At 41.0% G+C, this 27,307-nt stretch overlaps 1 long non-coding RNA gene across 3 annotated transcripts in view; it reads right to left on the reverse strand.

The window, feature by feature from the left end:
• Positions 1–496: 496 nt before the first annotated feature.
• The window catches only part of LOC138751448 (uncharacterized), a 69,794-nt gene continuing 42,983 nt past the window's right edge, over positions 497–27,307 (reverse strand). For 2 of the 3 annotated variants that reach the window (XR_011349940.1, XR_011349939.1), the window contains 2 exons: positions 12,668–12,914; positions 497–2,431 (listed from right to left, as the gene is read on the reverse strand). This is a non-coding gene — a long non-coding RNA (uncharacterized lncRNA). Of the gene's footprint in view, positions 2,432–2,960; positions 3,188–12,667; positions 12,915–27,307 lie in introns of all 3 variants that reach the window. The other variant, XR_011349942.1, reaches the window with a different exon arrangement.

Raw genomic sequence — 27,307 nt, forward strand, 5'->3', positions numbered from 1 at the left:
TGAAGACAGGGAGAGGGAGGTCGTCATTTATTCCAGGGTCACAAAGGGAGGAGTTTCCAGGAAGCGAGTCACCAGTGGGGGACAGGTCAGCTATTCATTGGCAGTAACATATTCATGTCACCATGATGGTATAAACAAAATAGTTACCATTTGCGAGGTCTGACATGCAACAAATTTTTGGGGGATGATTTAGCCTGACCTTTCACATCCTTCATCCCTTCACCCTTGAGGCTTGATAAAGAGTCCAGATCCGAAACATTGACTGGCCATTATAACCCATGGATGCTGTCAGTCACGTAGAGTTCCTCCAGCATTTATTTATCTGGTTGATCTTTGCCTCAACGTGATATCCACATGCAATTTAAACAGGTGAAATCCAATAGTCCAGACAAGAGGGGTGTGGAGATTTTTTGAATCAACAAACAGAGGTCACTATTTAAAAATAAATAGTGGGACATTTTAAACAGAGATTAAGCGAATTTTATTTTTCTGCAGGTTGTGAATCTCCCTTTCTCAGCAGAGGTTTTGAATTTTTTTTTGAACATAACGGTATATTTACTCTGGATAAGCAAGGAGGTGAATGGTTACCATGGATACACAGGAATGCAGAGTTGAGGTTACAATTAAATCATCTTGTTAAATAACATATCTACTCTTGCTCCTAATTCATTTGTTCACTTACTTAGTACCATTTAATGCAACGTTTGTCATTGCAGGGAGCAGTTGTAGTCATTGGACCTGTGATGCTGCTGGGATTTTGGTCATACAACATGGTTAGTGACCACTTCAAATGCAACAACCTTTGCTCATCACAAGCTCCATCTGGAACCTGACTTTTATAGTTGGGAAACAATGTTGGCAAACCTGTACAGTAATACCTGGGAGAGGTGAGCAGCTGCCAATTTGCATAGATCTGCCATGGCTAATTCAACCAATAAGGGGAAAATGATGATGACCCTCCCCCTTTCTCCATTACATTTGTTGCTGTGAGTCAATTAAAGCTGCTTTTGCACATCAGTCTGGTGCACAAAAATCTTATTAAAATAGTAGCTAAATAATTTTGCAATATTTTTCTACATAACTAAATTATATCACATTAAATACAAAAAATACTTGTTAAAGAAACTACAAGAACTGCAGCTTACTATTCCTTGTCAAAATTCCTAGCAGAAGTAAAACTGATAAATGTTCAAAACTTGACATCCTTAATAAATATGCATGTTTCAAATTTGAAATTCCGTTCAGTGGCATTCATAGTAAATGCTTTCCAGAAAAAAAAACAATCATTCAGTTCATTGTATTGCAAAGATAATGAAATTTATCTTTTCTCATTTGTATTTTTTTTTATTCCCAATGACTTATTTTTCATGAGGCAGGAGATAGATTAGACAGTATTTCATTTCAGCCCTAAGTTTGTAAGGTATCATAACTTCAGTTCCTTTAGTTTGACCTCTAGATTTCATGGAACAAACACTTCATTCCTACATTTAATGGTGAAAAGCCTGCAGTCGCTAATAGATCCTAACAGCAAGTTGTCATAGAGTTTAACAGTGTGAAAACAGGCTCTTCAGCCCAACTGGTACATGCCAAAAAAGTTATCTGTCTTCATCCCATTTCCCTGTGTTTGGCCTCAATCTCTCAAAATCCTTTCTTTCCATGTACCTGTCTAAATGTCTGTCGAACTGTGCAAATTTAGTTGCCCCAGCCATTTCCTCTAGCAACTCTTTCTACATATCTACTACCTTTTGTGTGAAAAAGTTGCCCGTCACTCACTGAGACAATTTCGTGTGTAACTTTACCTCAATTAAATTAGTGTAGATATTAACTCTGATTATGTTAGTGACAAAACATTGATCTTGTTTTTGTAATATTTTGTGATGTTCTATTTATGGGGAAGTGTTAATCTATTTAAAGAGAGCAGGCTAATTCCTGCCTTAAAATAATAGACAAACGAATGTCACTTTATTTATTGCATGTACTCATAACAACAGCAAATTATATACCTTATAACTTTTGATGGCAGCAGTCCACAGGAGTCATGCCACACCTGGCCATATAGATGTTTAAATATTTGACCAGCAATCTAAATCACATCCAAATTTCATCAGGACCAATTTTTATTGGATAAATTATAAACTGCTGTTCAGTACATAATTCCTTTTGCTTGGAGTGCTTGGAAAACCGATGGAACTAAAAGTCCAATCATAGACATGCAGTGCATAACGGGATTGTCCTTCTATCCACATTGTTGTCTCATTATAAGTGCCATTGCAGAAGCTTTAAGCTCACTAATTGGGAACTCTGTTTCAGCATGTTCTTGTCATCAGGTAACAACAAACTTTTAGGAGAGAGATACCCACAAGAGACTGTAGATGCTAGATCCTGAAGTAAGCCATAAACTACAGGAGGAACTTATCAGATCTGGCCACATCTGTGAAGGCAAAGAGATGGTTTATGAATAAGATCAAGAACCTTCATCAGGATATGTCAGAACCACTGATTTATGCCAAGAATTGGCAAACTATCTTACAGGAAAATTTATCTCCGAATTTTATTAATGATACCTGACCAAATAAGCCATTTGAAGTGAATTACTTGGCCACCATGAGGGTGTGGTGAAATGTATATCCAATATCAGTTTGGCATGATTGGCATATTCAGCATAATGGCAGTACTGATACTTCAGAACAACCAATTTTGCTTAATTCATCTTCAGGATCTTGGTATAAGGACAACATTTAGTGCTCATTCTTATTTGTCATCAGGTCAAATACTCATAGTACTAAAATATGGAAATAGATTATTCAGCCCATCAAGTCCATACCAACTATCAAGCATCCATTCATGCTAATACGTCATTAATACTGTTATTATTTTCCCCATGTCTCCAATAACTTCCCTGGTTTCTATTATTCACCTCGAGCGAGGAGAAATTTACAATGGCCAATTAACTTACTAACCAGCTGGTTTGGAGATGTGTTGAGAAACCGATGCAGTCACAGGGAGACCATGTAAACACAAAATAAATGGCACTGAAAATCAGGATTGAATCCAAATCTCTGGGGCTCTGAGACTGCTTCAGTAATTACTTGCTGTGCCATTAAATTGTCCGGGGAATGTGTCCCCAGAAAGCACACTGCTGAATGGTGCATATTCATAAGTTAGCTTGTAGACATGTCTTCAGTATCTGCATCACAAGCAAAGTGAAGAGATTTAAAAAGGAAGCTATTTGGAGAGACCAATACTCTCTTTCTCTCTTTCTATAACTTATATTGCATAACAACCGATGCAGGAAGAAGACTAAATTGATATGTTCTTGGGACTGCTCCAAAATTTTCAGAAGAATATTGAAATAAGAAGTTATATAAAAATAATTTCATTACTTTCTTTAAGACTTTAATTCTTGAAAATGGCTTAAAATGTTAAGACATAAGTATTGACGGAATTCAAAAACCTATAAATTGTTACATCATAAATCAGCCTTCTTAGGTTGAGTCTCTGGTTCCAGTGATTTCTGTTTATCCTTGATTGGCTGGAGAGCTAAATATCCACCTCTGGATACTTAATTACTTTTACTTACTTATTCTGTTTACTTACTTATGCTCCTCGAAATAATGCAATTAAGCACTTGCTAGGTTAAAATTAAAAATGTTTCCTTCTATACCAAATAAAAATGTGTTCTTTAGAGTGAAATATTTCCTATATCCCTTATTCACTTTGTCCCTTCATCTATTTTTCTTGCTCTCCCATCACTCCTTCGGATCTTTCCTTTATTTTCGGTGCCATCTCCAACATCTCTCGAGGATCTTCGTAATATTTTCTTTCACCCCTTGTAAAGTTTAAAACCTTGTGTTAATTTTTGTTAATTTTATGACTATGCCTTTCAGGATAAGTTGTTTTGTAGTGTTACCTTAGTTAACATGACCTCATATGTTGCAATATTCGGGTGAACAAAGAGCTTGTGTTCAGTCTTTGACTTGTAGCATCGCCGGATATAATAAAGCATATGTAATTTTTTTATGCATAGGGTTCTTTTCTCTTCTTGATCAGTGCAGCGCTCAGGTCAGGGAAAAAGCTGATTTTATCCACTTCAGCTATCAGTGGTCCATCATGTTCTGTAGCCGTGCATAGTATAATCTCCCAATTTTGATATGTGAGCAGTGGTATTATTAATACCGGCCGTGGGTGTTGATTCAGCCCTGGTCAGGGACCGGATGTTTGGTGGGCCTTCTCTGATATATGGGTTCATCATGCCCTTTGATTCCCAGGATTTTTGAGATCCACCTCCCAAGGTATCCCACCAAACCCTGACCCTGCACCCCTTCCTTCAGCCCTATATCCTTTTGGCATTTTCTTCATGACATCAGGATGAGTAGCAAATGGATTGTGACATAAAGCTGATATGATGCAATATTTTAAGTGGAAATAAGGACAGGAAATGCAGATAGTGTAAATAGACAATGAGGAGTGTGAACAAGAACTAAACAGAATGGCAAAGACTCCAATGAGGTGAGCAGGTGTGTTTGGTTTGAAGGGGAGGAATGACGCCAAGGGTATAGCTATTGGTGCCAAAATAAAAGGGAGGGGATTTAGTGCCTATAAAGTGGAGGTTTGGTTTTTTTTTGGATTTTTAACTTTTGGGTTTTTGTTTCAATAGGACTGCCAGTGAGAAGGAAAGAAACATTTGAAATGAGGCAGATGCACTGCTGCAGAAGAATATATATGGGCCACCAAACGCAGATAAGAATAAATATAGATATCAATAAATAAGGCATTAAAGTTCATCAGTATTAACATAAATTGATTGAATGGAAATATTAAGGTGAAGAGAGTGTTGGCACACTTTAAGAAATTACAGACATATAGCATTTGTGCAAGAAACACATCTCACAAAACATGAACATTCCAAACTGAAAAGAGATTGGGTGGGCCAAGTAATATCATCTTCATATCTTTCCAAGGTAGCCTTTTTAAAAAACAAAAATTTCCAGTAGTGGGGGGTTCAAATGGACGATATGTAATAGCGCACTATCAGATCTATTCAGAGGCTTGGACACTTTTGAACCTTTATGCACCAAGTACAGATGATGTTATTTATACAAGATATGTTTCTTAAAATAGTGGAAGGAGAAAATAATGTTTTAAGTGGAGGAGACGTCATATTACACATTGACAAAAAATAAAGTGTCAAAAGCTACACTAGCTTATATGAAAGATTTAAATTTAATAGAAGTCAGGAGACAGTTGCACCACCAAACGAGAAACTACTCTTTTCACTCAAAAACCCATGATTCATTTACCAGAAATGACTATTTTCTAATGTCGGCGCAGTTGGAAGTCAGAATGATCGAATCAGATTATTTATCCAGACTACTATCAGATCATGCAACTTTGGTATTGACAATAATGATACCTGAAAAACAGGCATCGATGTATAGGTGGTGCCTAAATTCTGAAAAGAGCGGATTGTAAGTTTATAAAGGAACAAATTAACACATTTGGTGAAACTAACTGCCCATCTACTAATAATAGTTTTTTATATATATGGGACACACTGAAGGCCTATTTGAGTAGGAAAATAATATCATATACCAAAATTGTCAAAAAAAAGTATGGCGGAAATCAACAATCTGGGAAAAAAAATCACTGCATTAGGGAAAGAATATCAAAAATCCAGTTCAAGGAACAAATATCAAACATTAATAAATAAAAAAAACTTCAATACAAAACTATACAAACATACAAAATGGAAAAAGGATATTATGACATCGAAGCAAAAATATTACGAATTGGGAGAGAGCACATAAAGTTTTGTCTTGGCAGTTAAAGGTAGAGGAAACCTCGAGAACAATTAATGTAGTTTGATTAGGGCCAGACACAATATCTTGTGATCCAAAAGTAATTAATGATAGCATTAAACAATTTTATATAGATTTATGCAAATCAGAATTACCACAGGGTCAAATGAAAATAGATGACTTTTTGAATGGAGTCGAGCTGCCGAGATTGAGCCAAGAAGATCAGAAGAGGTTAAATGCCTCCTGTACTAGGGAGGATATTGAAAAATCTTTGGAATTGCTACAAACCAGTACGTCTCCAGGGAAGGATGGTTTTCTGCCTGAGTTTTATAAAGAATTTAAATACTAGTTGATGCCACTCATGATGGATCTGTTCAACCAAGTGGTAGAGTCATTGACTCTCCCAGACTCCTTTTCAATGGCAATAGTTATGGTGTTACCTAAGAAAAGTTTGGACTGGGACAAATATATATTAATTGGGTGAAAGCAATAAACCACAAGCAAAAAAATGGCCAAATTTTGTTGACATTCCCTTTAGGTGTATCTAGCAGACAGGGTTTCCTGTTGCCTCCGGGGTTGTTTGTATTGGCTGTTGATTTATTAGCAGAATATATTAGAAAAGACCCGAATGTAAAGGGATTCAGGGTGGGCAAGGTCGAGCATAAATTAAATTTATTTGAGGATGATATGCTATTATATTTTCTGTCTCTTTAGTGATTTGGTTTTCTTTTGATGTTTGGGAAGGGAGGGACAGGAATTACAAGTAAATTGATATTATATTCAAAACACAGAAATGGTGTACTAAAAAATGTATAAATATGTTTAAAATGACTGTATTTTTAAATGTGATGCTATGTTTATTTTGAAAAGCGGAAAAATAAACTTAAAAAAAAAAGATAGAAGTATTTCAAGCCTAAAAGTTTGAGGACAAAGTGCTTCATAAATTGAAAGAAAATTATTTGGTTCAAGCTTAATACTAGTACAGCCCATAAATATTAACAGGCAATGTTTTTAGAAGCAATCTGAAGGAAAATGTTCTTGTTTGCTGTAGTGTGGATTGTGGAGGGTCAAGTGGCCTCTCCATCTGGAACTTAGTGGAAAAGTAGATTGTTTAGGGTTTTATGACACCTCCATCTGGAAACTAGTCAGAAGTCACATCACCTGCCAATCTAGGTTGGACTCCAGCTACCCATTATTACACACCTGACCATGGCTCCTTTAAATCACTTACTGCACTTTTTAAGCCTACCACATACAGCTGATCAGTCTTTCTTTGCTCCTTCACCTTAACTATGAATGCAGCTCTATAACAGGTTGCAAACTGTAGACATAATTGGAGGAGTCTTTGTTAAAGTATGTACTACATACTGAGCAGAACAGTACTATGGTGTGAAAATACTTAACATTGAGTCACACTCCATTGGTACAGGGAATTGGGAGTGTGTGTTGAAGTCCCTGTATTGTAAGCGTGTGCTAGTTATCAAATATTACTGCATATGTGTAATAGAGAGAGAGAGAGAGAGAGAGAGAGAGAGAGAGAGAGAGAGAGTAGATGGCCACTAATTTTGAAAATCAGTGTATCTGATGTGAATACCTATACTGTTTTAGAATCAAGTGTTGTTTTGTGTCTTCCCTGTTGCTATTTCCTCATGTATAAAATAAAGACCAATCTTTGTTTGAAGACTGTGTCTAGACTCACCTCTCTGTGAAACAATCAAACCTGATTTAACTCTCACATAACAATTGGCTTCAGCAGGATTCAAGGAGTATTGGCATGTGGGAGATTTTGTGTGTGTGTGTGTGTGTGTGTGTGTGTGTGTGTGTGTGTGTGTGTGTGTGTGTGTGTGTGTGTGTGTGTGTGTGTGTGTGTGTGTGTGTGTGTGTGTGTGTGTGTGTGTGTGTGTGTGCATCCTATTGAGTGCATGTGTGACCTTGTACCTTCTCATGAATGGGGTCATCAGGAAGCAACCCGCAAATTGCAGGACAACATCGGGGGTAGAAATTAGGATCCCTGGATGGACAGACCATAATCAAGGGTTCAGCAAACTAGCACCTTGGCAGACGGACAATGTGATACTGGTCGACTAGGCTGACAGGCTGGAGACCACAGGGCACCATAGGGCACTACATGGCCTCTCTCTTTGAGGAATCGGGATTTCCAGAAGGCAGGGGGAGTTGTGGAGGACCTCTATGGCTACTCATATCCTTGCTGAGATGCCAGTAGGATATCATTGAATTTAACAAAACAGGGTGCTCAGAAAAATAAGCAAATCGAGTCCCTGAAACACTGCTGTGGCTCATTGCAGGAGGCACTGGACATTACCTGGGCACATATTGGCAACCTTGAGGCCAAATATACTGAGTGCACCTGCCGATTGTTCAAAACATGGCAGCTGCGTGCGGCCTGCCAGCCAGACAGGCAAGCCAATTCTGTTAAGATAAGGGTAATTATTATGCCCAGAGGAGAAAATGGATTGTGGTCAGGGCATGGGGACATGTGGATGGACGATATGACCATGAGAAGACTGAGTCTCATTACACATGTCCTCCCCCTGAGTACCCGAGACCCTGCAAGCCAGCCCAGACCTGCCATGAGGATCCCCACTCCTACTGGTCCTCCCCAAGGAGAGGCAGCTGAGAATGGGGAGAGGGCGTGGACAGTCAAGTGGGTCTACACCAAGAGTTAACCAGGCTAGGAGATAGATATTGCCAACGGCCAGGCAATCACTTGGCCACATGTCTCTTCTGGCCATGAGATGAGGGGGCTCCCCATATCTGCCTCTCCCATTTAGAGACCAGTGCCCCGGACAGCCTGTCAGCTCAGCAGACAGTGAACAACACCTCAAAAATCAAAGGGATAGATGAGGGAACCACCCTATGGGATCAGGTGGTGGTTGTGTTGCAGACCAGGTTCCCCATGCTCCTGGAATGGTACCTGAATACCCAGCAGAAGTGGCACATGGACAGTGAGGCCATAAAGGTGATCAGGTAATTGTCACTCATTAACAGCACCTATGGGTGCACCCACGGGAGCAACCTTCCCATTCCTTCCCTGCACATGGACACCAGGGTGACCACCACCTTGATGGGCCACCTAGTAACCACTGCCTGATGACCTCAAGGAGGTGGTCTTGCCTTTGATGGTATGGTGACCAATAAGATGGTATGGAGGAGCTAGAGTATGTGGAATGGGGTGCACCCGCACAGGTTCTCCATGCCAACTCTAAGATCAATGAGATCATTTTCCCATTAACTCACAGGGAAATGTTCTTTGCCCTGTCATGTGCTGGCATGGATCATGTCTAAATCCATGGTATCTCCACCTCTGCCATGTTTACTCTGTGGCTGGAGCACTGTGGGGGAAAGGCCCACAAGGATGGAGCACCCATTGCACTGCCCACCTTCCCCCAGACTACTCTGCTTTCTGCACTTCCCCCACTAGAGGTGGCCTCTTGCTACCTTCAGGGAAGAATTATCTCCCTGGTGCAACAGGAAATAGCCAATTCAAAGTTGCACCAGACACACCTCTACTCTGTTCCATAGCATGGAGACTTGGATCCACTGCAAATCTGTTCATTGGTCCTGTCCTGCCTAGGTGACCTGAGGCCATTTATCTCAGTGGCTGTACACTGGGAAAAGAGGAATTCCTAGCACTGGATGGCACTGGTTGATATTGGGACTGAGCATATTATTTAACCATGGGAATGCCGAAGGGTGGAGGGAACCTAGGTTTCTATAGACGGGCTAAGGGGCTCAATTCTCACCACCAGATAAGTCAACCTCCACCTCTCCACAGACGGCGAGACTCACCATCCAGGGTTGGTACTAAGGTGGGGGGCATTTGCAGACATTGTTCCACCACCCTTCATCCACACTACATTCTACAGAGGATGTATTGTGAAATTGCATCACTGCCTGGTTTGGAAGCAGTACCACCCCGGACTGTAAATCCTTGCAGAGTATAGTGAAGTAAGTGGAGAAGATCATTGGGGACTCTCTTCCTAGCATGACGGACACATGATGCAGGCGAAAGGCAAATAATATTAAGGACTTGTTCCCTTCTGCCAGCTGGAAAGAGGTACTGTAGCAATTGGGCCCACACATCCAGATTGTGCAACAGTTTCCCAATCCCCCCCTCCCCAAGCTATCAGCCTCCTCAATATACTAGTATATCATGATTTCTATTTATGTAAATCTGCTCCACGGGCCTGGAGAAACACTATCTCCTATTTACTGTGCATTGCATTGCATTAGTAGTTATGGTAAGAACGACAAACAAAGGTTATTTGACTAGATGGCTGACTGGGGCATGTCCCTCCCCAAGACTGACAGTCCCCTGCCCGAGGACCCTGTGTTCATCTCTTTCCCATGTCCTGGGGTCAGCCGCCTTCCCGAGGTCCCTGTGTTCATCTCTTTCCCAAGCCCTGAGGTCAGCCGTTTGACTATAAAGAACAGCAGCAGCAGGTGTGGTTTACAGGCAACTCCTAGCATTGGAAGTATGGAAAGGAGTGGCTCTACAGCCTGCCAGTGGTAAGACCCTGACTCATCAAGGGATGGGAGGATCCAGTCAGCTCACAGAGCTGGCTGTGGTAGCTTTCATGAATAAAGAAACAATGGGTCAGCTCCATATCTGTATGGAATCATGGGCAGTGGTGATCAGAATGATGGTGTGGATGCCCACTGGCACGATAAGTGGCAGATTCACAGCTGCCCACTTTGGGGCCAGCAGCACTGGAAGCAAGTGTATCTGGGAATAGGCTGGGCAGAGGGTGCTCACGGTTCATCTTGTGGAAGCCAATACCAATAGAGACATGGCAGAGTCGGCACATAATGCTGCTGTGGACTACGCAGCGCAAATCTGCTCAGCCTCCATCCACTCCAACGGTACAAACTCCAGTGCCCTGGCAGCATGGTTGCATAGAAGGTGCGACCACGTGGGTCTGTCGCCACATGATGGTGAGGAGAGGACTTAGTGACAGCTCTTACTCATGACGTGGTGTGGACAGCGATGTATAATTGTCTCATCTGCCAACAGACTAAACAACAGGGCTAGTCAACGGATGCACCGGGGTGCATACAGTGTGCTGCGGCATGGGAACAGGCCAAGACTTACAAATAAACCATGTTAGTCCTCTCAAATGCCAAAATGAAAGGAGTTTCCTCCTGACAATGGTGGACACTTACTCTGGTGTCCTGGTGGCATTGCCCTTAAAGGGTGCCATCAGGACAATACTATCTGAGAGCTGAAGAACCTCTCCACCATTTATGGAGTCCAGAGAGAGGTACAGACTGATCAGGGGACAAAAATAGAGGACTTTATCAGGACCAAAATGCAGAACTGAGTGGTGGAGGCTGGTATCTCGTGGCTGTTGCACATCCCTTACCACCCACAGACAAGCAAGCTCACCGAAGTGATGAATGATCTCCTCAATCAAAAATTGCACATTCTGACACCCACCACACATTGAGGGGGTGGCTCAGCATGCTGCAAAAAACTTGCACCCCACTGCACGGGAAGAATGGGGCGGGTTCCCCAGTTACATAACATTTGGCCACTTCAGACCTACAGACGAGGTTGACCTACAAGTCCCTGAAGAGTTGGCTAGGGTGTGGGCACTGTAGCCACAGGGTCTAACTAAAAAGGGGAGGTAATTGCATGTGGACCGGGAGACACACCGTGGGTTACATGCTTCACACTAACAGACTCTCCAAAAGAAAGTGAAATATTCCCACTTACCCACCCTGCAGGGCAACTACACTTCAAGCTCAACACTGCGGAAGACCACAACATCGAGATGACCGCAACACCTCCACTCCACTCCAGACTCCCTTTCACAATGTAACCTTTCAGTAATGACAGCATTCATGGAATTCCATAACACCATTCCTAACAATTTCCCAATGGAGTGAGTGCTTCAGGAAACTTTTAAAAATACTCTTAATTCAGACAATACACAGTACTGACTCTCCCTGTGAGTCCATTAAGAGCAGGCCATATGTTGCACCCATTTTAGTAGATATTGATCCAGGCACAGTAAGAGAGTGACCAAAAGCAGAATCCTTACACCAGACAATAGCACTTCCAGGCAAGGAGCAGAATGCCCTGGATGCATATCTGCTGGGCCGACCCCTGCTTCCTCATGGGACAGCATGGCAGTTGATATCTGGGCTGTGTGCCTCACAATGACTGGGGAGCACCCGGATGGATGGCCAATGCACGGGAGGTGCTGCTCATGGAAAGGCTATGGGACTTGAAGGATGGTCTTGCATTGCCTGCCACAGATGGTGGTGGCACTGGTCCTGATCTTGGTGGCAAAGGCACACATACATGCCAGTTGTCGGAGAGACCACATATGCGAGTCAGTGACTAAAAAAAAAATTGTTCCTTTCCCTCTCACACTAAGGAGTAGTTTCCGCAGCACCCCACTCCATCGGGAACACAATGACCCTGTTCAGTCGGTGGGAGAGCTGGTAGAGCATTGACATTTCCAGAAACATCTCGTTCCCTCACTGTTGTGCCATTTTAAAAGCATTATGTTACTTCTGCATTTGTTGTATATTTTGACTTGCGTGATTTATGTACACTTCATTCACTATAAGTATCGTAACCTGCCAATTGAAGATTTATTTTTCTGTTAAACATTGTACATAATGTTGTTGATCAAGTTTATAGATAATTGACGAATGGGGTGACTTCCAAGGGGTGGAATGTAGTGTGGATTGTGGAGAGTCACATGACCTGTCTGGAACCTAGTCAGAAGTTGCATCACCTGCCAATCAAGGTTTGATTCTGCACACACATTAGTGCACATTGATCATTCACCTTTTTCACTTACTTACTGATTACCTTGGTCAGTTCCCCAACTTACTGTATTTTAAAAGCCCACCATGTGCAGTTGATCAATCTCTCTTTGGTCCTTGGTCCTGAGAATGAATGCTATTCTATGCCAGATCGAGAACTGTGGACATCAGTGGAGGAGTCGTTACAAGGTGTACACTGAGTGAAAATACTTAGCATTGAGCCACACCCCATTGGTACATGTGTGGAAATACTTAGCATTGGTGCATGTTGAAGTCTCTGTCTCTGTCTTGCAGTTACCAATTATTTTTGCTCATCTGTAATAAAGAGAGAGGGAGAGAGAGTAGATGGCCATTGGTATCAGAGATCACTCTAACCATTGTAAATGCCAATATTGTTTTAGAATCAAGTATTGTTTTGTGTCTTCCCCGTTACAATTTTCCCATATGTACAATAAAGATTATCCTCTTTTTGTTAGCTTGTGCCTGGACTCACTTCTCTGTGAACCCTCCATAATTTAAATCTCACATAACACTTGCTGCCAACTAAAAGTCTTTATTTATTCACATATTTTGCAATTATTCCTAAATGATAGGTAATTTAACTTAGAATATAGAAAACATAGAACATTACAGCATAGCACAGACTCTTAGACCCTCAATGTTGCGCTGACCTATATATTCCTACAAACAGTAGTACTAAACCCTACCCTCTATTTGTATTTCATCCATGTGTCTGGCTAAAGTCTCTTAAGTGCACCTAATGTTTCAGCTTCTACCATCATTTCTGGCAAGGCATTTCAGGTACCCACAATTCTTTATGTAAAAAAAACTGAACCCTGATGTCTCTCCTAAACTTTCCTCCCTTTTCTTTGTGGAGATGTTCCCTTGTGTTTCTGCGGTGATACAACCACAGCACTGGGCCACATTCCCACCAGCCTACTACAGGGGGCAACCTCTGTACCTGCAGGAAGACCACCTGGGAAGCTAACTCCACCTGGCCAGCTGTAAATCACTGACCTGTATATAGACTTGAGCTGTCCCCTCCCGGGCCATTCACACATGGAGCCATTGAGACTACTACTGGTGTACAACAGAGTTTAAGTGGATTAATGCCTGCAGTACAGTCTTTTCTGTGTTTTGTGCCTGCTTGATGAACCATAGTGCACCACAGTTTGCTATTCCTGCCTTATGAAAAATGTGTTGGCTGTCCTTCTTACCTATGGCTCTCAGAATCTTGTAAACCTCTATTAAGTCTCCTCTCATCCTTCTGCGATCCAAAGAGGAAAGTCCCACCTTGCTAACCTTGCCTCAAAAGACTTATTTTCGAATCCAGGCAGCATCTTGGTAAATCTCCTCTGCACCTTCTCCATAGCTTCCAGGCCATTCCTCTAATGAGGTGACCAGAAATGAACACAATACTCTAAGTTTTGGTCTCACCAGAGGCTTGTAGAGTTGTATCATGACCTCTCGACTCTTGAACTCAATACCCTTATTAATGAAGCATTACATCCTATAGGCCTCTTAACTGATGTATCAATGTGCACCACAACCTTGAGAGATGCATGGATTCAACCCCAAGGTCCTTCTGTACCTCCATCCTGTTAAGCATCCGACCTTTAACCCTTCTGGTTTGACCTCCCCAAATGCATCTCCTCACATTTATCTGGTTGAACTCCATCTGCCATTTTTCTGCCCAAATCTGCATCCTGTCTATATCCTTATGTAACCTACAACAATATTAAATGCTATCCACAATTGCACCAAACTTCATTTCTGTGGTGATCTGTAATTACACCACTAGTTCACCAGGGGTCATCCCGGTGACCTTGCATATAAAGCAGTCCAGAGCTACAGTCTAGCCTTCCAGGTTCGTCTTGCAGAGAGACAAGACCTCTTTGTGTACATATCAGTGTATTAAAGCTATCTTATACTCACACTGGTGGTGTGGTTATTGTCAGTACAATATCATCTGCAAATTCACTGACCCATCCTTCCGCTTGTCCATCTAGGTCATTTATAAAAATCTCAAAGAGCAGGGGTCCCAGAACAGATCCCTGCGGAATTCCACTAGTCACTTACCTGGCAGAATACTTTCCATCCACTACTATTCTCTGCTTTTGACATGCAAGCTAATTTTAAATCCACATATCCAAGGTTCAGTTGATCTCATACTTGTTGAAGATTTTTTATAAACGATATTTTTGTTTCAGTTACTCTTTCTAATTCTCCCATTTTCTCATTAAACGCCTCTCACACCAAGAAAAGGTCAACATTATCCAGAGATTAATTAAGTATATGGGAGAGCAAGCAGACAAGCCGGAACAAAACTTAAGTAAATTTAGTAACATGTAATGAGGATATTGAATGAGAAGTCAAGACATCAGCTTATTTATTTTAATGTCTGGAAACTGACAAGCACTTGTCTCCACTTAAAGGGTTCATTTGCAGATTTTGATTTATCTTAGTTGAATCTTCTGAAGAAAACCTTAGGCCCTAACATTAATTCTGGGCTTGACGAGGTTGGTCAGGCCATAATATTAAATCCCATGCTTCGTTAGAGTGGAGTCTCCTGCCTGGACCAAATGTCCACTGGCTCAGAGCAGGATTCTGGCTGATGATTTTTTCAGAGGAAGAGTCTCCTGATTTCAGAGAAATGATTAGTAGAGATGATAAGTTGTGATCGAGATATTTAGTCCAGGCAGATTCTTAAATTCTGAGAAAGTCCTTTTAGAAACATAGAACTTTACAGCACAGAAAATAGGTCCTTTGGCCCTTCTAGTCTGTGCTGAACTATTATTCTCCCTAGTGCCACTGACCTGCACCCAGTCCATAGCCCTCCCATCCATGTATATGCCCAAATTTTTCTTAAATATCAAAATTGAGCCCACATTCACTACTTCAGCTGGCAGCTCATTCTGCACTCCCAAAACTCTCTGTGTGAAGAAGTTCCCCATGATATTTCCCCTAAACATTTCCCCTTTCCCCCTTAACCCATGTTCTCTGTTTTTTATCTCACCAAACCTCAGTGGAAAAAGCCAACTTGCATTTATTCATTCATACTCCTCATAATTTTGTATACCTCTATCAAATCTCCCCTCATTCTTCTGCACTCCAGGCAGTAAAGTCCAAACCTGATTAACCTTTCCCTTTAACTCAGTTCCTGAAGTCTCAGCAACATCGTAGTAAATCTTCTCAGCACTTTTTCAATTTTATTGATATCCTTTCTCATAGAAACAATTTTCTTGCCTTCTATTTGTTCTACATCTGAACTTGATACATCCTGTTCACTTACAGAGTCTTCTGAACCTTCTTCCACTAGGTTAGTATCACCTTCCTGTCCCTTTAAGATTTGCTGGATATCAGAGTACACCCCTTCAGCTGGATCTTCACCAGCAGGTCCCAAATATAATTCAGTGGCCTGCTTTGGAGTCAAAGTAGGCCGAGCATCTTTCTTTTTCATATTTTCCAATCTTGTAGTTATAATCAATGTAGGAACTTTTTCTTTTTTCAGCGACATACATAAAAGGTAATTAATTACTTTATACTTTTTTTAATAGTATTTTAATTTATAAAATGTTTCTAATTAGGTACCTTTTTTATTAAGTCCTGTGGGAGTCGTGAGACTGTGTGCCATTTCTCACAGCACAAGTCACGTCCCCAATTGATATCCTTTCTCTAGTTAGTTGACCAAATCTGCACATGATATTCCAAATTTGGCCTTGCCTACGTCTTATACAACTTTACCATAACAACCCAACTCCTATATTCAAAACTTTGAATTATGAAGGCCAATATGGTAAAAGCACTCTTTAAAACTCTCTCTAACTATGACGCCACACTCAAGGAATTATGTATCTGTATTTCCACATCCCACTGTTCTACCCCACCCCTCAGTGCCCTGTAATCTTTGAAAGCCTTCTTCACTGTCACAATACCTCCAATGTTTGTGTCATCTGCAAATTTGATTATCCAATTTACCATATTATCATCTTGATCATTGATATAGTTGACAAACGACAATGGTCCCAACACTGATCCCTGAGGCACACCACTAGTCACAGGCCTCCAGTCTCAAAAACAATCATCCACTTCTACTCTTTGGCTTCTCCTGCATAGCCAATGTTGAATTCAACTTACTACCTCACCATGAATACCAAGCGTCTGAACCTTCCTGCTAACCTCTCATCTGGGACCCCATGATCCAGGCAACAACCTGGTAGATATCAAATTTACCTTTTCCAAAGCTTCCATATCCTTCCTGTAATGAGCAACCAGAATTATCCATGTGCTTTCTACCCAAATTTTTATAGCTGCAAACATGACTTTCTTATTCTCATACTCAATTCTCTACCCAATGAAAGCTAGTATGCCACGTACCATCTACAAGTGAAGGAACAGCCATCGATTTACAGACCTTAAATTCAAGCATTTACAGACCTTAAATAGATCATGTAGATTCACTCCTGCTTTTGTTATAAATCACCTTATCACTATCTTCCCTGTCATCTATTAATTTATTTATTTGAATTTAGATATACAGCTTAGTAATGAGTCCTGACAGCCTGAGCCACACTGCCCTGGCACTCCCACGTGACCAATTAACTTACAAATCCTGTATGACTTTAGAGGAAGCCAGAGCTCCTGGAGGAACCCGCGCAGACATGGGAGAATGTATAAACTCCTTACAGGCATCATGTCATCCATCACGGATTGATTCTCACATCTGATTTAGAGCATTCTATGAATGGCTTTTTTAAAAAGTTCTACTTTGGTTAACTTCTCCGTGGATTGTCACCATGTCATGGTGTATGGTCCTGTGATCCCCAGAATAATGCCATCTGGAGCTATGCTCCTAGTTTGACCACACATGTCAGTAAGGTCAAGGTTGAGGGTGCACTCAATGTAGACTTCAGGAGGAAGTAAGGGGAACAGGGCCAAGTCCTCATCAAGGCCTCAATAGTGGAGATGGTTAAGAACTTCAAGTTCCTGGGTGTCAACATCTCCAAGGATCTGTCCAGAAGCCTCCACGTTGATGCAATCACAAAGAAGGCTCACCAATGGCTATACTTTTGAGGTGTCTGAGAAGATTCAGTATGTCACCAAAGACTCTTGTAAACTTCTACAGCTGTACCATGGAGAGCATTCTGGCTGGCTACATCATAATCTGGTATGGAGTCGCCAACTCACACAGAACGAGAATAAACACCAGAAGATTGTTAACTTGACCTGCGACATCACAGACACCAGATTTCACTCTATCGAGGACTTCTACATGAGGTGATGTCTTAAAAAAGCAGCCTCTATCCTCAAAGACCCCCACCAACCAGGCCATGTCCTCTTCACTCTCCTACCATCGGAGAAAAGGTGCAGGAGCCTAAAGATGAGCACTCAACGGCACAAGGACAATTTCTTCCTCGATGCCATCAGATTCCTGAATAATCAATGAACCAAAGACACTGCTTTACTTTTCCAGCACTATTATTTTTACTTTTTTATAGTAAAATTCTAAGATGGTTAGAATATGTTTGTTTACACTATGATGCTACCGCAAAACCACCGAATTTCATGACTTGTTCATGACGATAAATTCTGATTCTGATTTGTGAAGTATCATGTGCTTCTTGAAATTCAATATCAATACACGTTGAATAAAAACACACACAGGCGTCTTCGGGCTGTGGATCAATGGAATGAAGGCCATCATCCTCGACTACAAGGAATAGCCCCTATTTTTCTTCTCTGCCGTGCTAGATGATTACGTAATAAATCAAGATCAGAATTAGAAATGTGGAAAGTAAAACTTGCGTTTGTCACTGCAAAATTCTCTTGCAGACAAGACTATTGCAGTGCAATAGAATAGGATTAATGCATTTAAAATTGAGAAGGAAAGGTCTGGTCGAGATGTTGGATTAAGAGGGGCACCTTTTGGATTGGGGCATCTGAGAGTGAAGATGAAAATCAGGATCTCACAAGTCTGGTTGGGACATTGGCAAGAGGCGTAGTCACAACCAACTACTTGATAAGTTGAGGGTCAGACAGTTTTACAAATTTAGAAGGCACAAAGGCGACTGATAGAAATGGCTAAATTCTTACATTTTTGATGTCTATGTGCAACCAATTCAAAAATCCTGAATCACAAAGTAGAATCTGGCCAAAGCAGGTCACCTTAAAGTAGCACAATGGCAAGACTTGCATATGTTATGAAGGCCTGCCTCAGTATGCATCACTCATGCCATCTGTATACCTTGAATGGATGATTGAATTTCCCAGAAATATTATCCAAACATGAAGTGCAGACACTTGGACATCACTGCAGGTGCATTCGAGCATCATTCACACATAAGCCCTGAAAATCATGGTTTGAACTTCATTAATTTTTCAGTTTTGCAACAAAATTCTGTCAAGAGTCATGTTCAAAAATTGCTGAAAAAGAATTGCTAGACTCGGCTTTTGCAATTCATCACAAGAATCAATTATGGTTATTTTCTTATGCTTTATAGAAAACATGTTTTACTTCAAAATGAAATTTAGTTACTGCCAAATTTTTTTCCTACTGCACTGGAAAAAGTAGAAGTTGTACCTTACATGAAAGGAACTGATTCTTGTGCCTTCTAAAATATTTTGTGATGAGTGATCTGGCCATTGGGGACTTTTTAAATTGAGGTGTACAGCTGGTTTCATTGTTGATGGAACATTCATTTAAACCGTTGGATGACATTCAGCTTCTGAGCAAGTTAGTTAAAATACATTTCAGAGTATTACATTATATGCTTTAATCATTGCAGTTACTTTGTGAAAAGTAGAGTTCCTTCCTTTGTAATTTTTGGCAATTACCATTTTTAGTAAATTTTTGGAGTGTTCTAGAGCAGATTGCTTTCAGACAAGAAATAGAAATGATGATCTCAGCAGTTCATTTACAAAAGAGTTATATTTAGCTTATTAAATTGGGCTTCAAATGTAAAGGAATTGTAATGCATAATGTCTCACTGCTTTTAATTATTGGTTTGGTTGTGAATTTCTTCTCAGGTAGCAATGCTTAATGCCTGTTATTAATTCAGAGTCCTCAATGTAAAATCTAACCAGTTTTCTGAGCAATAACGGTGCAGCAGAAAGGCTGGATAATTCTTTGGGTTCGGGGAGTGAAGTGGCTGCTTGTCACAGGTGAAAGAGATCTCTGTGGGTTTTTGATGGACCAGCATTCATTGTCATAATTAGGGTTGCAGAATTATTACAGCTCTGAGATACATGAATCAGGTGCAAGGTCTGAATTCCAGCAAAAGCTTGGTCAAGCCAAGAAGACACACAGTTCAAAAAAGTTGACCACTATACAAAATCATGCTGGCTTCCAAAACCAAATCAGTCCAATCTCTCAGAATCTCTTCCAATAACTTTCACACCACTGGTGTCAGGCTCACCAGTCTGTTGTTCCCTGGCTTATCCCTTCTCCCATTCTTCAATTACAATACAATATTGTCCATCCTCCAGGCTTCTGATGCCTCACTTATGGCCAGCATAGTTATAAAAATCTATGCCAAGGCATAACCATCTCCATAATGAGGCCCTCACTCCACACCAGAAACAATATCACTGGCTCTTCACTCAGCTCTGCATTACCTAAACAACCAGCTACTCTTCGTCAACTTTAGCTCAGCATTCAAATCCATCATTTCCTCAGTGCTGGTCAACAAGCTCAATACCCTAGACCTCTGCAAACCCCTCTGCAAATCCCTCTGCAACTGGATCCTCGACTTTCTCATCAGAAGACCATAGTCAGTATGAATCAGAAACAACATCTCCTCCTCACTGTCGATCAATACAGGTGCACCTTCAAGATGCACCATTACATCACTGCTCTACTCACTCTACACCCACAGCTGTGTGGCTAAGCACAATTAAAATGCCATCAACAAATTTTACAATGACATCACAGTCAATGGCAAAATCATAATCAGTACAGGAGGGAGATAGATCAGTTTATTGAGTGGTGTCACTACAAGAATCTTGCACTCAACATTAGAAAAACCCAGGAGCTGGTTGTGGACTTCAGGAAGAAATCAGAAGAAAATCTAGTCCTCATTGAGGGGTCAGCAATAGCGAGGGTCAAAAACTTCAAATTCCTGGATGTCCTGGAGCCTCTATGTTGATGCAATCATGAAGAAGCTTCTCCAGCAGCTATACTTCCTGAGGAGTTTGTGGAGATTTGGTATGTCACCAAAGATTCTCAAAAATTTATACTAATGTTTGGAATAAAATAAATCTTGATTGATGGAGGGTCTATGCCACATAAAATGCCGTTTATTGGTCCTCTTTTAGCTTTTTCAAGAGATAGTTCTTGAGTATATGGTTTTGTAAAGGGATTGTTATATGAGGTCAATTAATGTCATTTTAGCAATTGAGAAACAAGTATGTCATACCACATAATATTTTCAGATAAGAGAATATTTGAGGGATAATCTTGGACCAACCATGTTTCTGTCTAACTGTAGTGAGGTAGAACTTCTTATTAGGAGTATGTTTGTTAAAATTGTCACTGCTTTGATATATTTATTATTACAAGCAGCAACTCTTCACCTGGGATTACATAGATCTAGACCAGTGGTTTTCAAACTGCCCCCCTAAATTCATATTCCACTTTAAACACTCCTTAGGCCATAAGTGCTTTGTGATTAGTAAGGGATTGCTTAAAATGATATGTGAATGGGAAGAAAAAGTTTGAAAACCAATGTTTTAATTGTACCTAATTGACTAGTTTGTGCACAGTTTCATAACTCCAAAGGAAATGGACCAATGACAATTTTTCTCAAGTAAAATATTTCAATAAAAATTGTGTCTAGAGCAGTGGTTTTCAAGGTTCCCTTCCTACTCACCTAGACAACCAGCTACTCTTTGTCAACTTTAGCTTAGCATTCAAATCCATCATTCCCTCAGTGCTGGTCAACAAGCTCAATACCCTGGACCTCTGCAAACTCCAATCCCCAATCCCTTACTAATCACAGAGCACTTAAGGCATAGGGATTGCTTAAGGTGGAATGTGAGTATGACGGTGGGGGGGGGGGGGGGGGAGTTTGAAAACCATTGATCTAGACAGAGATGGGAAACAGACTTGAATATTATAATTGATCAATAAATGTGGGAAAATTTACATAGGGATTGTATGACCAATATTATTAATGTAAGATATAGATTAGTTCAATATCATTTTTTATATCAATGATATCTTACACCACAGAAGTTGAATTGATTGAAATCAGATTTATCAGACAAATGTTTTAGTTGTAGTGAAGATGTAGGATCTTTTATACATTCAACATAGTCTTGTCCCAATGTGAGACCCATTTGGGTGGCTTTACGCAACTTTTTGGAACAAATTACATAAATTGCTTTTCCACAAAGTCCTGATTTATTCTTATTAGGAAATATTGAAGGTATAGATCCTAAATTGAAACTATCAATTTATCAACTGAAATTTGTTAAATTAGCATTAGCGGTAGCAAGGAAATGTATTGCAGTTACAGTACTTGGAAATCAGATCCATCTTTGAATGTGCCAAGGTGGCATGCTGAAATTCAAAGTTCTATTCCTTTAGAAAAAAATTATTTATAATTTTAAAAATAAATACCTTATGCTTTTTTACAAATTAACTCCCTGCAGTATTCTCCTCCATATGTTTATGTTAGATCTAATGATTTGGACTGGATGATATCTTTCTCTACAATCCAAAGTTAGCTTTTCTTTCTCTTTTTTATTACTATGATGTTTTTGTTTCAGTTTGTATATCATCTCTTTGAGGGGATGGTTGGGTGGGAAGGAGGGGCTTTTTGGGTGGGGTGAAAACCATCATGTATGTAATTAATTTGTTTTTTTATATATCTGTAGTATTATAATAACTATAGTTACTGCATGTATGGAAATTAAATAAAATATTAAAAAAAGAAAATTTATATAGATGTACTGTGGAGTGCATTCTATCAGGTTGCATCACCATCTGGCATAGAGATGTCAATACACAGGACAGGAAAATACTCCAGAGAGTCGTTAACCTGATCAGTAACCTCATGGGCATCAGTCTTCACTCCATCAAGGACAGCTACAAGAGGCAGTGTCTTAAGAAAACAACCTCTATCCTCAACATGACTGTTATTAATTTCAGTTCAAGTTTATACCCAATACAGTAAGAAGGTTCTTTCATGGGCAATCTAACAGGTTGACTCTAACATTCACAAAACAATTTTAAGTAGAGAAAAAGGAGCACAATTATATACAAAAAAAGGACAGCATGAAAACACTTTTGTGGGGTTCATTCAGGAGCCGGATGGCTGCGTGCTATTTCACACTCTTGAACCTTCTGCAATATGAATGGAGGGAAAAGAGTGTCAGGGTGTGACATATCCTTCAACATAAATGGATTCCATGGGGAGAGGGAGGTTTATGGGATGTTCTGAGCTACATTCATTACCTTCAGCAGCTTCTTCCAGATCTTGAGCAGAGCAGCTTCATGCCATGCTATGATGCATTTACGCTTTTAATGGTGCACTTGTAGAGGTTGTTGATAGACATGGGGAACATTCTGAACTTCATTAGTCTTCCATGAAAGTAGAGACATTGGTGTGTTTTAGTATCTGTGGCCTTTTCGTATTTGGTTGAAGTGAGGCCATTGGAAATGTTCACAAGATCACAAGATATAGGAGCAGAATTAGGCCCAATGGCCCATGGAGTCTGCTCCACCATTGTAATCATTAGCTGATTCATATACCCATTCAGCCCCACACCCTGCTTCCTCCCCATAACCCTTGGTCTTGACAAAATCAAATACTTGTCAATCTCTGCCTTAAATACATCCGATGACCTCGCTTCCACAGCCAACTGTGGCAACAAGTTCCAAAGATTCCCAGTCCTCTGACTAAGGAATTTTTTTCAGCAATTCTGGTTTAAATTGACATCCTTTTATCCTGAAATTATGCTCCCTTGTCCTAGAATCCCCTACCATGGGGAACATCCTTACCACATCTACTCTGTACAGGTCCTTCAGCAATGGAAATGCCTCTCTGAAGTCCCCCCTCATTCTTCTGTACTCCAATGAATGCAATCAAAGAGCTGACAATTATTCCTTATATACGAACACTTTCATTCCTGGTATCATTCTAGTAAATTTTCTATGAACTACTCCAATGCCAGCTCACATTTTCTCAAATCCGGCACCAAAACTGTACTAATTTCTCCAAGTGAGATTTCACCAGTGCTTTATATAGTCTCAACATTACATCCCTGCTCTTGGATGCCACCCCTCTAGAATTGAATGCAAACATTGCATTTACCTTCTTCACCACTGACTCAACCTGGAGGTCAACTTTTAGGGTATTCTGTACAAGGACTCCCATGCCCCTTTGCACCTTGGAACTTTGAATATTTTCTCCATCTAAATAATAATCTGCCATCTATTTCTTCTACCAAAGTGTAGGACTGTATACTTTGCAACACTGTATTTCATCTGCCACCATTTTGCCCGTTCTCCTAATCCATCCAAGTCTCTCTGCAGCCTTTCAGATTCCTCAGCTCCACTTCTGCTACCATCTATTTTGGTATCATCTGCAAATTTAGACACAAAGCCATCTATTCTATAATCCAAATATACAACGTAAAAAGAAGTGGGCCCAACACCGATCCCTGTGGAACACTACTGGCAAACAATAGCCAACCAGAATAGAATCCCTATATTCCTACTCTCTGTTTCCTGGTGACCAACCAATGCTCTAGCCATGCTAGTATCCTTTCTGTAATTCCATGGGCTCTCATCTTGTTAAGGAGCCTTATGTGTGGCACCTTGTCAAAGACTTTTTCCAAGTCAAAACACATAACATCCACTGAGTTCTCCTCTGTTTATCTTGCTTGAGATCACTTCAAAAAATTGCAATAGGTTTTCCAGGCATGATTTTCCTTTAAGGAAATTATGCTGAATTGGGCCTATCTTTTCATGCACCTCCAATAATTCCATAATCTCATCCTTGACGATCGACTCCAACAGCTTCCCAACCACTGAGATCAAGCAAATAGGTCCATAATTTCCTTTCTGCTGCCTCACTCTCTTTTTAAACATTGGAGTGACATTTGTGACCCTCCAGTCCACCAGAATAATTGATTCCTGGAATATTATTATCAATGCCTCCACAATCTCTACAACAACCTCCATTCCATCTGGTCCAAGAGACTTATCTATGCTTAGACCATTTAACGTATCAAGTACTTTTATGATTTTAACCACACTCACTTCTCTTCTGTGAGAGCCATAAGAGTTTGGTATTGCTACTAATTACTTTTAAAATGAAGGCTGATCCAAAATATTAATTCAGTTCCTCTGCCATCTCTTTGCCTCCCATTACCATTTCTCCAGAGTCATTTTCTATTAGTCCTATGTCTACTTTGATCACTCTTTTACTCTTTATATACTTAAAAATTTTTTTTGATCTTATTTGTTTACCTTCTTTTATAATTCATTTTTTTCCTTCTTAATGAATGTGGTAAACCACTGTTTGTATATTTAACTGTCTGGACACACCCATTGGCTGACTCTACCTGTGGCTCCTTCCACAGACTCCTGAATAAATGTGATTGTTCCTCAGCCCCCACCCCAGTTCAGGGCAGTCAACTAACATCAACATGCCTCCATTCTATTGCTAATAAAAGCCCATCAGTTTTACATAACTTCCATTCTTTTGGAGTTATTGGTGATGCATCAATTTTATTTGCAATATATTTTGAAAATGGAGCAGATCCTGAAGCCGGAGAAATTGTAAGTTGACCCTCAATTGCCTGAGGCATCTACCAACTTCAAACTCTGGCTGTGTTTTTCAAAGTGTTCCTATAGGCATCATCTGCCATCGTTTGATCAGAGAACGACAAGCTGTAGGTACTACACTCCGGGGACGGGCCCCTGGTGTACTCAATGATCAGGGACTCTGCGTCGTACATGGAGGTGAAGGACATTCTGAAAGACCAGTACTTGAAGAAGGTAAACAAGGTCTACGGGAAACACCTCCTGGCTACCCAAGAACAGCAACCTGGGGAATCGAGCACCAAGTACCTGTGGGCCCTACAAACTCTCAGACGGGCCTGTAACTGCAAGGCCATGATGGCCACGGAGTACTTGAAGGATCTGATTAGAGATGTATATGTTGCATGCATCAGGTCCAATTACATCCATCAGAAATTGTTAGAGCAAAGTGAGCTCAATTCACGGAGGGCAGTTGAACTGGCAGGCATGCTGGATATGGCCCTCCAGAATGTGGAAGCCTACTCAGCAGACAATGTGGTCACCTTGTGGTTGCCCTGGGTGCTGCTATCTTGGGACATGCAACCACTGCCACACACCGCCAGTGATCCAATCATGGCTGCGGTACTCCACAAGTACCTAACACCACTATTCACACATCCCACTAACGACTCAACTACAGCCTCAGTGATCCGTGAGCACCCGAAGCGCTATTTCTGCATCCTGGGCAAGCATCTGAGGAAATGCTACCCGGCAAGAGATGTGGCCTGCTCCAACTGCGAGAAGAAAGGGCACTATGCGAAAGTATGCAAGTCCAAGCTACCTCAACCCAGCAGTGCCAAGTGCAGACCATGAGGGCTGCCATCTTTGATGTTGCCATCTTCAAGACCCAATAACTTGCATGCGAGCCATTGCAGCTACCATCTTTGAGACCCAGCAGCACCACATGCGAGCCATGGAGGCCGCTATCTTGCGACCAAATGCACAAACATTCCACTGCAGCTACTGGCAGCAACCCAATACTGACCTCCATCATGCTGGATTATTGTAATCCTCACCAGCTTGACAGATCAATGATGGACATCCAAGTGAATGGCCACGTGACAGAGAGTTTCATTCACCCAGACACGGTGCACAGCTACTCCATGTGGCTAAGCCAGTAAGTCACAAGGCACTTGGCCTTGAAGTCCCATACAGTTGATGTCCATGGCTACTGTGTAGTGACCCTGATTATGCAGGGCACCATCTACAAGGATGTCAGAGCTTTGTGCTGTCGTGCTACTGGGACTGAACTTCCAATGGCATCTTAAAAGCATGACAATGGAGTGCAATGGCCCCACCCTCTTCCCTCTCTGCCTGTAACCAGAAGTTCTTAAATCACCCACTGTGGTCCATCAGCAACAAGACCCTTCCCCCACCAGCTTCTTCCCCTACCATTCCCAGCCAAGGTGACGCATGGCACACAACTTGCAGACTCTCAATTCTCAAGATCACTCCTCTACCATTTTCGCTAACCTCACCCTCAACTGTAAACCCATAACCACCATTATCAGGTCGAAAGTACAACGGCTATTCAATGAGGTGATCATTGAAGTCAGCACTAGACCATGGAGAGTGGTTGTGAAGGATGGGAAGAAATATAAGATGGTCATTGACTACAGTCAGTCTATTAACAGATACATACAGCTGGATGTGTACCCCCTTCCCCGCATATCTGATCTGGTAAATGAAATCAAGCAATATTGGATTTTCTGCACCATCGACCTAAAGTCAGCATAACACTAGTCCTCCTGGAGGACTTCCAATATGCAGGTTTCGAGGTGAATGGCCATCTCTATAATTTCCTATGGGTCCCCTTTGGTGTCTCCAATGGGGTCTTGGTCTTCCAGCAGGAGATGGACTGAATAGTAGACCATTATGAGCTGCAACCCACATTCCCGAA

This window comes from Narcine bancroftii, chromosome 1, assembly GCF_036971445.1.
Source record: "Narcine bancroftii isolate sNarBan1 chromosome 1, sNarBan1.hap1, whole genome shotgun sequence".
In the NCBI taxonomy this organism is placed as follows: domain Eukaryota; kingdom Metazoa; phylum Chordata; class Chondrichthyes; order Torpediniformes; family Narcinidae; genus Narcine; species Narcine bancroftii.